The sequence below is a fragment of the Oratosquilla oratoria genome, chromosome 2 (assembly GCF_046742065.1).
Source record: "Oratosquilla oratoria isolate Oo_2021 chromosome 2, ASM4674206v1, whole genome shotgun sequence".
Classification (NCBI taxonomy): Eukaryota; Metazoa; Arthropoda; class Malacostraca; order Stomatopoda; family Squillidae; genus Oratosquilla; species Oratosquilla oratoria.
The window spans coordinates 43,829,960-43,843,649 of NC_134778.1; positions in this window are offsets into that span (position 1 = coordinate 43,829,960).

Here is a 13,690-nt window from a genome sequence, read left to right on the forward strand (position 1 = left end):
ATATAAAAACAATTAAAAGAAACGCATAAATAAACATATTGATTATTAGATAAATAGATAACATGAATAAATAGATAAATAGATAGATAAACAAATAGATAAATAGATCAATATATGAATAAGTCAATTGATAAACAAATGAATAAATAAATAGTTAAAACAAATAGATAAATAAATGAATAAATAAACTATTAAATAAATTAATAGATAAAGACAAATAAACACATGAAAATAAATAGATAAATGGATTAATGAATATATAAATGAAGATACACATGAAGCATAAACCCTTGATCACACTGATAGTCCCCATCAGCCAAGTAAAATCGTTTGGCTTTAGCCAGAACAAAATATCCACGTGACGACGACCATAAGGCCTACAATAGGCAGCTCCATGTCTCTTACCATCTGTCATCCCTAACCATAAAGTTAATTCATTTTCTCTTAGAACAACCAATTTTTTTTTTTTTTTTTTTTTTTTTTTGCGCTCACAACATGGTTACTACGAGTAAATCTATTCCATTCGTTAACCACCATGTTGATAAGCTAGTTTTTCCCTATTTCCTTCTTATTAAATCTAAATTTATCTAATTCAGTTATTTAAATGAGTACTTTAGTAATGATCTCATTCTAGGGTTTTGTTAAGATTTGGTGAAGAAGTACATCACTTGAAAGGCACTTTTACTTCTGATGTTAGTAATGAAAGGATATCAGGGCTACAGTAGATTTGTATAGGAATTCCTTAATTCTAGGATTCACAGGTCATTCTTCTTAGAAAGTCAAAGTGAAAGGACAAAAAGTAAAAATTCTAGATTTTCCATTGAAAAACGCTGGTAGAATTATTGAGTACAAAACAGCAACGACTGCAACAGAAATGTAGGAGAGATGCCAAAAGGATAGTATGGGATCCAGCAGTATATTTCACGTTCCGCCCATCAGGGTTTCTTCAGGATTAACAAGTGTTATTCCTGAAGAAGCATTCCTGGGGAGAACGTTAAATACAATGGATCCTCTCTCCTACATTGATAGAATTATATTTTGGCAGATGGTAATCATTCATTGCACTCTTAGGCTTCTGTCGCCTAAGATAATGAAGGCCAATTTCAATAAGGTTTATGATCATGAAGTCAACATGATGAATTCGCTGACTGGGATGAAACTTTTAGGGCAATGTCAAAGAATGAAAAGATCTCCTTGTGAATTTTTATGACATGGGTGTTTTACCTTCCAAATGACAGCAACCTGTGAATGTCAATGTTTATAATGTTTTCACATAGGTCAACGTCTACATGTGGACGCCAGTGTTTATGATGTTTTCACACTGGTCAACGTAGACACTATAACTATGTTAGACAAGAAATGAGTACTAACGAATAACACGCACTCTCGAGGGTCCAAAAACGAGTAAGTATATATGTCACACCATGTGGCAGCTCAAGAAAAAAAGGCAGTGTCGCTTGCAGTAACAGTGGAAAGAATTGGTCAGAGGAATCACGCACGAGGGCCAATGTCGCAAAGATCGCTCTCATGTTAGCACTAAGTGGTCTTATTACATTCCTCTCCTGGCCTCAAAGAACTTGGCGACTTTTACTTGCCAACCCTAATGATTTAGTTCCAAGGTCAGCGCAAGAGTCTGGTCTGTATATAAGCTTGCAAGCCAAACATTTTGAGTATACAACCACATCGCCTGATCAGAAAACATGATTCGCTCCGTGAGTAGATCTTTCTCAAGTCCCTTACCTTTGGTGACCAAGATAAAGGACTCATAAGGACATAAGAATGGAGGAGACTGCATGAGACCATAAGACCTGCACTAGGCAGTTCCATGTCCCTTACCACCCGTCATCCTATTCATAAAGTTATCCAAACTTCTCTTAAAATAATCAATAGCGTCAGTGTTCACTACAAAGTTACGAGTACTAAGTCTATTCCTTTCCTTAACCACTCTGTTGGTAAGCCAGTTCTTTCCTATTTCCTTCCTTAACCTAAATTTGTCCAGACTAAACCCATTTCAACGAGTCCTGCCCTGCTATCTTAATATAATCACTTTGCCTGCATCAGCCTTGTTGAAACCCTTGTAGAGTAATCTGATAAGAGTTCTTTAAAAACTTTTTTTTTTTTTCTCTCTCTACAAGGTCGCAATGATTGCCTTATTGGTGGCTTTGGTAATGGGCCGCCCACAAGACGGTGTTTTCTTTGGGGGCCATGCAGTAAGTCATGGAGTATGTCACCATTCATCTGACGGAGACCATGAAGGAATTCACGAAGTATCTCACCATTTATCTCATGGAGACTTCCACCTCCCATCTCACGAGGTTCCCCGAACACCTTCGCTTTCTTATGGTACTCCATCCATTGCCTAGAAGGCTCCTTCTACAACCTACCACGCCCCTTCCCCTGTCCACCATGTCCCTAGCCATAGACGCCCTGCCCATGGGCGTCTTGTCTCAACGCACAGACGTCCTGTCCATGTCCCTTCTCGTCCTTCCTCTGCCTACAGGGCCTCTGTTTATGTCCCTAGCCAGCCTTCCCCTTCCTACAGTGTCCCTGTCCGTAACCCTACTCGTCCTTCCCCTTCCTACAGTGCCCCTGTGCATGATCACTCTTTCCCTATCCACAGCTTCCAACAAGCCCCTTCCTCCTTCTATGGACTTCTGAGCCATTTCAAATAAGCTGTTACGTTAAAAGTAATCAGTGTTGATGTATTTAAGCACATGGAATACATTATTTTATTATATGCACTATTTCATTTTCCCTTGGTGTTCCTCTCACAGCACAGCACAAATCAGTGTCAAAGGGTAAAACGAGTTATCAAACTAAGAAAAACTCCTCGTGATGTTCAGTACATGAAATGTAACGATCAATGCTTCTGTGAATATAATTCGTGAGACAAGCATGTCTTCTCTGGTGCATTGCGAGAGAATACACGATTGAAAAAAAGGGAAGGTCCCCATGGTTCCCCAGCAGGTATGTTCACGCTCCTTTGTAATTGCTTCAACTTGTTCCAACATGGCAGCAGTATGAACGCGTGAGGTTCGCAAGCGTTTGCAAAGTGAATATAAATTGTTACACAGCTAAATACACTTGCGGCAAAGGACGCACACTGATTAAACGCCAGGCTAGAAGAATTGTTCCGTACAGGAAGCTGAGGAGTCACCTTGTATTGAAGTCAGGATTCGAACTACCACCATGTTGATGTGGAGTCAGGCGCTCTACCTACTGCTCTAAAAACCGGACCTTGATATAATCGACGGTGAGCTGGTTTGTTGTAATGGCGGCACTAGCTCCACCGCGGGACAACGCTTGATTTTTCGTTTATATGTGACCAACGTGCATCCTTTGCCTCAAGAATATTTAGTTGTGAAATAGTTTGTAAGACTTTGGATTTTACGTGGACAAAAGATCACAATACTGAAACAAATAGAAGAAATTACAGATGGGCGCCATCCTTGGGGTAAGCGAGGTGGTGGTTAGGCCTCTCAACGACTCAACCCCCGACCACTATTGACTCCACCAATGATAATTAATCAGTCATCACACAAACTGATAAGGGACTCCTTATGGACTAAAAAATCTTATCAAACATTATTTCCTTCTTTTTGACCTGAAAATAAAAAACAAACAAACAGGTAAACAAGTGAAGGAATAAACACAAGTTTTTACTCTTATGTTTAACCCTCACTGAGGACGAGTTAGAGAAGTTAATCTCCTCTGAAGCAAACTACATGGTTAAGGATCCATCGCTTTCCTTGAACCGCAATGCAAACGTCGCCTTTGGCGTAGATAATACATGATGAAATAGTAAATACATGAATAAATAATAAATAAACAAATAAAATAAAATACAAAATGTTCATTTCATTTTATAATGGAACCCACAAGACAAATATAAGACGCCTCCAAACTCACCCTTTTCCCCATTCCACGTGACTGGAATTCCCCCCAAATCCCCTCCAGTGTCAGGGAAAGACTGGCCGGTCGGACACCTGCCGGCTTAGGAAGGGGAGTAGCAGGAGGTAGACGAGGGCAAGAAGGAAGAGGAGAGGAAGAAGGAGGAGAAGGAGAAAGAAGAAGAGGAAGAAAATTAAAAGGAGGAGGCAGAGGAGAGAGAGAAGAAAGCAGAAGGGGAGGGAGGCAGGAGGAGGAAGAGAAGACGAAGAAAGAAGAGGAGAAGAAGGAAGAGGAGGAGGAGGAGTGTGAGCGTGTGTGTGTGTATGTGTGTGTGTGTGTGTGTGTGTGTGTGTGTGTGTGTGTGTGTGTGTGTGTGTGTGTGTGTGTGTGTGTGTGTGTGTGTGTGTGTGTGTGCGTGTGCGTGTGCGTGTGTGTGTGTGTGTGTGCGTGCGTGTGTGTGTGTGTGTGTGTGTGTGTGTGTGTGTGTGTGTGTGTGTGTGTGTGTGTGTGTGTGTGTGTGTCTGTGTGTGTGTGTGTGTGTGTGTGTGTGTGTGTGTGTGTGTGTGTGTGTGTGTGTGTGTGTGTGTGTGTGTGTGTGTGTGTGTGTGTGTGTGCGTGTGCGCGTGTGTGTGCGCGTGTGTGTGCGCGTGTGTGTGCGCGAGCGCGTGCGTGCCTGAGCATGTGTTAGTGCGTATATGCGTGAAACATCTGATTAAAACCAGCGGATTTTTGGAAACCAACCAGGTTTAGAAAATCGTTGACTGTTTGCGTTTCAAAACTTAAAGTTTTAAATTAACAAGTTCAAAAACACAGAGGCCAAGGAGTGAGAAAGAACTGAGTGTTTTATTAGAAAAAACATTAATTTATTAACAACAAAACACGAAAGTGTGCTCATACACACATCATTCACGGGTAACTGGAAGAGTCTTGAACTGGCGGAGCGGGTAAGGGATTAATGGGACGGAGGACAATGACCCCATGAAGAACTGGAGTCGCTTGGCGATGGACAGGGGCGAGGGTCAGCGCTGGAAGATTAGGAGCTTCTTCATTGTGAACAGAGAACACATCTTGGTGGACAGGAGACACATTGTGGTGGACAGGAGAAACTTTGTCGTGGACAGGAACTACTGCAGTGTTGTGGAATGGAACTGTGGCTGGGTGGGCTGGTGCTCCAGCGTGGGGGACAGGAACTGTGGGTCGGTGCAATGATGCAGAGTTGTGGGGCACGGGAACTGTGGCCGGGTGGGCTCGAGCTCCAACATGAGAGCCAGTAACTGTGGATTGATGCGGCTGAACTGCACCATGGGAGACGGGGACTATGGTCGAGGGTCGGTGGACCGTGGCTCCACCTCCGTAGGGTATAGGGGCTACGCCCGGATGGATCGGGACAACCTGCATCGTGGTCGAGGACTTCATTGTAGATGGCGGTGCCCTCGTAATTGACGGTCGGGTGGTAACCAGACTCGTCAGCCGTGTAGGTGACGGTCTGGATTCTCCCGTGGGGGAGGTGGGTGAAGTAGGAACCCTCCGCCAGGTAACCGTCGCGGGACTCGGTGTGGCCGAAGGGGTTGCCGGAGTACTCGTCCTGGACGGCGTATTCGAAGGAGTGCTTGGCCGGGACCTGTGACAGTTTGAAATTAGTGATATGCAACAAAAGTGCGTTATTGTTGTTCTTTGACCCAAGATACATGAAGAATAATATGCCCTCCGTTTCTTATGCCTGAGTTTCTGTGCATGCTGTTATTAGACATGCCACCTCTTGTAGGTAAAATCTAATAGCATCACTAAAATGTCTTCGTTTCCACAAAATATTAATTCATCTAAAACATTCGCTTTTCGTGTGAATATGCATTTGTATATTTGTCATGTAAATCTACTCACTATTTGGTATGATGGTGAGCCAGCTCCGTGATGAGGTGGTCTATGGACGCCAGCCCCTTGATGTGGCACTGCATGGATACTAAATGCAATAGGCGGTGCTGCTATAGGGACGTTGACTTCGTGATGAGGTGGTGGTGCATGGACACTGACAGCATGAGGTAGTGCTGGTGCATGGACACTGATTGTTTAAGTTAGTGCTGGTGCATGGGCACCGACTTGAGGATGAGGTACTGCATGGACGCCAACTCTCTGGTGTGGTGCTGCATGAGGATCGACTCCATGAGGCAGTACTTGTGCAGGGACTCCATAATGGGTGGCACCTGGAACCCCAATTCCAGCAATCGGCGCCTCGTGGATTCCAGCTCCATCATGTGATGTAGCATGAACTCCAACTACAGCAGGTTGTGCTGAGTAGATTCCAGCTCCAAATGGAGGAGCTGCGCGACCCAGTGCATCCTCAAGTGGTACTAAGTGAACTCCAGGATCAACGTGTGGTACTGTGTCAGCTCTACCTCCAGCATGAGGCGTTGGATGGACGCCACAATTAGATCCTCCTTCTGGGTGACCCAGAACCACAGTCGCCACCGCACTGACCAGTGATACCTGAGGAAAGAGAATTTATTATTTAGAATACTGTGTTCGACAAAATCAGTAGGATCTTGTTTTATAAAGTATTCTTCCACGCTGCATTTGATACCTGATTTGACGGTTTTGACCTCAGTGAGCTTAGCTTTCCTAATATCCATTTAGGAGCAAATTCTACAACCTGCAAGCATGATTTGTGCGGTGAGTAAACAACATCACCGGGCTATCCATGCCCCGTCAGTCCATGGAGTCACCCATGGGCATTCCCATGGGGTCGTGCACCATGGATTGTCCCACGGAGGCATCCACCATGGGGCATCTCTCGGAAGTACCCTCCACCACAGATCTCACCACGCATCCGTCCATCATCATGGTGTACCGTATGGAGTGACCCGTCACCATGGAATTATCCACCATCATGGAGCCACCCATCATGGACTCCATCACATCACTCCACATCTTCACGGGAGTCATCATGATGGTCTGGGGGTGGTCCCCGCCCATCATGGACACAACCACAGCACGCATTCTTTTGTCATCCACCACGCTCCACCTATCAATCATCACCCAAGTGTCTACATTCCTTCTTCCTATTCTTCCCCTGTCTACCGTTCTCCTGTCTACGTTGCACAGCATTAGTGAAACTGGAGACGTTTTCATTCTTTGGAATGGTAGTATCATCCAAATGTCATTCTGAACTTATTGAAGTAAATGTGAAAGCAATTCGACTGAATTTGTCTAACTTTCCTGTCCTAGATTCTAAATTTTACAAGTTTAAGCAACCAAAAAACCATGAATACATATGTAAACTAGAATGCAGAGACATGAACACACACACACACACACACACACACACACACACACACACACACACACACACACACACACACACACACACACACACACACACACACACACACACACACACACTTACACGACTCGGTGGCGCGGTTTGTAGAGTCTCTGACTGTCACTACGGCGGGCCAGGTTCGAATCCTGCCCAGGCCTGAAAATAATTTCAGTATCGCTGCGATTTGAGTCGTTACTCCAACTCTCGTGGGCGGGGAGTTGTGTGTGTGTGTGCGTGTAAGGTCACAGCATTACCCATAGATCGGTCATACGAGCTCTGAGCTCTCTTCCGGGAGGGAAATAGTTGTCGATCACGAGTCCAACACGTGGTCCAAAGACCATGGTGAACACACACACACACACACACACACACACACACACACACACACACACACACACACACACACACACACACACACACACACACACACACACACACACCTCGCCACGCCACTAGACACAGAAATAGGCTCGTACTAATCAAAGCGCTAAGGACTGACCGCTACAAAAACAGTGCCACCCCATACATTGTGCACATAATCAACTCTATGTAATTGTACCGTGTATATACTCTAAGTTTTATATTTTAATCAGCTTTTGCATTGTATTATTGTCAGTGTACTACTGCTATTGAAATAAACCTTTTATTATTATTATTTACACACACACACACACACAAACAGGCATATAAACACAAACGAGGTCAGGTGAACGGAGAGGACGATTCTCTTAAAGGTAAGAAAAATAGATTGCCGTCGTGGAGGAGAATCAAACCTAGTGTAATACCATGGAAAATATACTGGTGCATAGTTGGGTCCCTATGGTTAGGATGAACACCTGCGGGAGAATAAACCGAGGTGGAAAATATAAATCTCTCGTAATCAAGAAAGCACGAAAGACAAATATGAACCGATCAAACTTGTTAGTGTTTACAGTTGAAAACGAAATAACGCAGAATTTCAAGGGTTTCTCTTGTGTGGAATCAAAGTTTGAATGAAAAAAAAGAATCATGCAAAAGGAGATTGAAGCACATAAGTAATGATTGAAAGAATCAAGCAAACAGGAAATCAGATACCGATTCCATTGTGTTAGTCTCCGTAGATCAAAGATTTAGGAACTAAATTTGGAGCTAGGGAAAATCTGAGATAAAAAAAATCTAGAATACCAGTTAGATTTGATCTCATTTTATTATTACAAATAAAAAAATTCTGTTACAATTATTTCTTTTTCTTGAGGCGAGAGGCGTTTGGGGGTAAATCGGTTACACCGCCAACTGCGGTGAAGAAGAAGAAGAAGAACTCGAAGAAGAAGAAGAAGAAGAAGAAGAAGAAGAAGAAGAAGAAGAAGAAGAAGAAGAAATCGAAGAAGAAGAAGAAGAAGAAGAAGAAGAAGAAGAAGAACTCGAAGAAGAAGAACTCGAAGAAGAAGAAGAAGAAGAAGAAGAACTCGAAGAAAAACTCGAAGAAGAATTCGAAGAAGAAGAAGAACTCGAAGAAGAAGAAGAACTCGAAGAACTCGAAGAAGAAGAAAAAGAACTTGAAGAAGAACTCGAAGAACTCGAAGAAGAAGAACTTGAAGAAGAACTCGAAGAACTCGAAGAAGAAGAAGAAGAAGAAGAACTTGAAGAAGAACTCGAAGAACTCGAAGAAGAAGAAGAAGAAGAAGAACTTGAAGAAGAACTCGAAGAACTCGAAGAAGAAGAAGAACTCGAAGAAGAAGAAAAACTTGAAGAAGAAGAAGAAGAACTCGAAGAAGAAGAAGAAGAACTCGAAGAAAAAGAAGAACTCGAAGAAGAAGAAGAAGAACTCGAAGAAGAAGAACTCGAAGAAGAAGAAGAAGAACGAATGAAGAAGAAGGAGGCTAGAAAGGAACGGAGAGAGGCCAAAGCAAAAGCTTTAACAGTTCGCAAAGTTTTGAAACAAGAAAAGGAAGTAAAAAAAAAGTTATTACTTAGAGGAAAAAATGAATTAAAATAAATATAAAAAGGGTGTTTTGAACGGAAATTTAACACCAGCACAAATCGCCTATATAGATGACTTGCGAGAACAGCTTGATGTTGACAAGAAATAAAAAGCAATATGATTTTGATCTTTTATTTTCCTAAAAAGGGGCGTAGCCCAGTGCGCACAGCGCCCGCACCAAAGGCCAAGCACCCCGGCGCAGCCGGGGGGTTGTTTATAAAAAAATAATATCTTTACAAACTTGAATAGGAAAAAAGGCCGAAAGAGAATAAAGTCAAGATAGACTACAAAATAGATGATAGTAATACTAAAACAAATCCTAAAGTTACACGGTCAAAATATTTGTCTAATTGTCTTGATACCACGTTTCCGTGGTCTGCTGGGTGAGTCATCGGGGGCATACTGGTCTCGCATTCACTTTGTTGTGGGTTCGAATCCCGCACTCCTCTCCGATTCCCACCAGGGACTGTGTGTTACCTGCCTTCCAACAGTCCCCAAAGCGCATAAAAAATTCTAGGATTCACAGGTCATTCTTCTTAGAAAGTCAAAGCGACAGGACAAAAAGTAAAAATTCTAGATTTTCCATTGAAAAACGCTGGTAGAATTATTGAGTAAAAAACAGCAACGACTGCAATAGCAATATAGGAGAGATGCCAAAAGGATAGTATGGGATCCAGCAGTATATTTCACGTTCCGCCAATCAGGGTTTCTTCAGGATTAACAAGTGTTATTCCTGAAGAAGCATTCCTGGGGAGAACGTTAAATACGATGAATGCCATACTATTCTTTTGGCCTCTCTCCTACATTGATAGAATTATATTTTGGTAGATGGTAATCATTCATTGCACTCTTAGGCTTCTGTCGCCTAAGATAATGAAGGCCAAGTTCAATAAGGCTTATGATCATGAAGTCAACATGATGAATTCACTGACTGGGATGAAACTTTTAGGGCAATGTCAAAGAATGAAAAGATCTTCTTGTGAGTTTTTATGACATGGGTGTTTTATCTTTCCAAATGACAGCAACCTGTGAATGTCAATGTTTATAATGTTTTCACAAAGGTCAACGTCTACATGTAGACGCCAGTGTTTATGATGTTTTCACACTGGTCAACGAAGACCCTGTAACTATGCTAGACAAGAAATGAGTACTGACGAGAATAACATGCACTCTCGAAGGTCCAAAAACGAGTAAGTATATGTGTCACACCATGTGGCAGCTCAAGAAGAAAGGCAGTGTCGCTTGCAGTGACAGTGGAAAGAATTGGTCAGAGGAATCACGCACGAGGGCCAATGTCGCAAAGATCGCTCTCGCGTTAGCACTAAGTGGTCTTATTACATTCCTCTCCTGGCCTCAAAGAACTTGGCGACTTTTACTTGCCAACCCTAATGATTTAGTTCCAAGGTCAGCGCAAGAGTCTGGTCTGTATATAAGCTTGCAAGCCAAACATTTTGAGTATACAACCACATCGCCTGATCAGCAAACATGATCCGCTCCGTGAGTATATCTTTCTCAAGTCCCTTACCTTTGGTGACCAAGATAAAGGACTCATAAGGACATAAGAATGGAGGAGACTGCATGAGACCATAAGGCCTGCACTAGGCAGTTCCATGTCCCTTACCACCCGTCATCCTATTCATAAAGTTATCCAAACTTCTCTTAAAATAATCAATAGCGTCAGTGTTCACTACAAAGTTACGAGTACTAAGTCTATTCCATTCCTTAACCACTCTGTTGGTAAGCCAGTTCTTTCCTATTTCCTTCCTTAACCTAAATTTGTCCAGACTAAACCCATTGCAACGAGTCCTGCCCTGCTATCTTAATATAATCACTTTACCTGCATCAGCCTTGTTAAAACCCTTGTAGAGTAATCTGATAAGAGTTCTTTAAAAACTATTTTTTTTTTTTGTCTCTCTCTACAAGGTCGCATTGATTGCCTTATTGGTGGCTTTGGTAATGGGCCGCCCCGATGTCGGCGGTGGTTTCTCTGGGAACCACCATTCATCTGACGGAGACCACGAAGGAATTCACGAAGTATCTCACCATTTATCTCATGGAGACTTCCACCTCCCATCTGACGAGGTGCCCCGAACACCTTCGCTTTCTTATGGTACTTCATCCATTGCCTAGAAGGCTCCTTCTACAACCTACCACGCCCCTGCCCCTGTCCACCATGTCCCTAGCCATACACGCCCTGCCCATGGCCGCCTTGTCTCAACGCACAGACGTCCTGTCCATGTCCCTTCTCGGCCTTCCTCTGCCTACAGGGCCCCTGTTTATGTCACTAGTCGTCCTTCCCCTGCCTACAGTGTCCCTGTCCGTAACCCTGCTCGTCCTTCCCCTTCCTACAGTGCCCCTGTGCATGATCACTCTTTCCCTATCCACAGCTTCCAACAAGCCCCTTCCTCCTTCTATGGACTTCCGAGCCATTTCAAATAAGCTGTTCCGTTAAAAGTAATCAGTATTGATGTATTTAAGCACATGGAATACATTATTTTATTATATGCACTATTTCATTTTCCTTTGGTGTTCCTTTCACAGCACAGCACACATCAGTGTCAAAGGGTAAAACGAGTTATCAAACTAAGAAAAACTCCTCGTGATGTTCAGTACATGAAATGTAACGATCAATGCTTCTGTGAATACAATTCGTGAGACAAGCATGTCTTGTCTGGTGCATTGCGAGAGAATACACGATTAAAAAAAAAAGGGAAGGACCCCATGGTTCCCCAGCAGGTATGTTCACGCTCCTTTGTAATTGCTTCAACTTGTTTCAACATGGCACCAGAATGGCCGCGTGAGGTTCGCAAGCGTTTGCAAAGTGAATACAAATGTCACATAACTAAATACACTTGCAGCAAAGGACGCACACTGATTAAACGCCGGGGTAGAAGCTGATTTTGTTGTAATGGCGGCACTAGCTCCACCGCGGGACAACGCTTGCTTTTTTTTTTTTTTTTTTTTTTTTTATGTGACCAACATGCATCCTTTGCCTCAAGAATATTTAGTTGTGAAATAGTTTGTATTTTTTCTTTTTTTTTTTTACGTGGACAAAAGATCACAATACTGAAACAAATGGAAGAAATTACAGATGGGCGCCATCCTTGGGGTAAGCAAGGTGGTGGTACCTTTCAACGACTCAACCCCCGACCACTATTGACTCCACCAATGATAATTAATCAATCATCACACAAACTGATAAGGGACTCCTTATGGACTAAAAAATCTTATCGAACATGATTTTTTTTTGTTTTGTTTTTTTTTTCTTTTTTTTGTACCTGAAAAAAATAGGTAAACAAGTGAAGGAATAAACTTGTGTGCAAGTTTTTACTCTTATGTTGAACCCTCACTGAGGACGAGCTAGAGTAGTTAATCTCCTCTGAAGCAAACTACAAGGTTAAGGATCCATCGCTTTCCGTAAACCGCGATGCAAACGTCGCCTTTGGTGTAGAGATTCTTTGGGACACAGAAAAATAAGTAAATGAATAGATAGATGATAAATAAATGAATCAATAAATAAATAGAAATAAATAAATGAATGAATGAATAAATAAACAAAGAAATAGATGAATAATTGAATAAATATATAGAAAATATAGATGAATGAATAAATAGATTAAAATATAGATAAATGAATAAACAAATAAATGAATATCTAGATGAATAGTAAAATGATGAATAGGTAAAATATGTTAATGAATAGATAGATGAATATATAAATATTAAATAGATCGATAATTAATACATACATGATCCAATAGTAAATACATGAATAAACAATAAATAAACAAATAAAATAACATAAAAAAAACGCCTCCAAACTCGCCCGTCTCCCTATTCCACGTGACTGGAATTCTCCCCAAATCCCCTCAAGGTCAGGGAAAGAATGGCTGTGCCGGACACCTGCCGGTTTAGGAGGGGAGTAGGAGGAGGTAGACAAGGGCAAGAAGGAAGAGGGGAGGAAGAAGGAGGATAAGGAGAAAAAAGAGGAGGAAGAAAATTATTTTTTCCTACAATTGATGTCAAGCTTATAGGCCTGTATTTTTTTTCACCTTTTTTGAATACAGGAGTAACGTTAGCTAGCTTCCATTCTCTTGGGACATCTCTGGATATGATGATTTTTTTTTCTTTTTTTATATATAATTTCTGATGGAACAACAATTTCTTTTTTCATTTCCTTTAAGATTCTTGGGTGCCAACCGTCAGGCCCTTGTGTTTTATCAATTTTGAGTTTCTCTATACACATTTTATTTCTTATTTGCTTTTATCATATTTAGGCTACCACAGTAATTCACCCTAGATTTTTTTCTTTTCTTTTTAGTTCTCTTAGAGGTGTTTCGTTTACGAATACTGAGCTAAAATAGTTGTTTAAAACATCACACATTCTTTCGTTTTGAATACTCGAATTGACCGTCAGCAGATAATAATGGGCCAATGTGATCCCTAATAACCTTTTTATATCTAATTTAACTATAGAATTTCTGGGGATTCTTCTTGTATTTATCAGCGATATTCATTTCGTA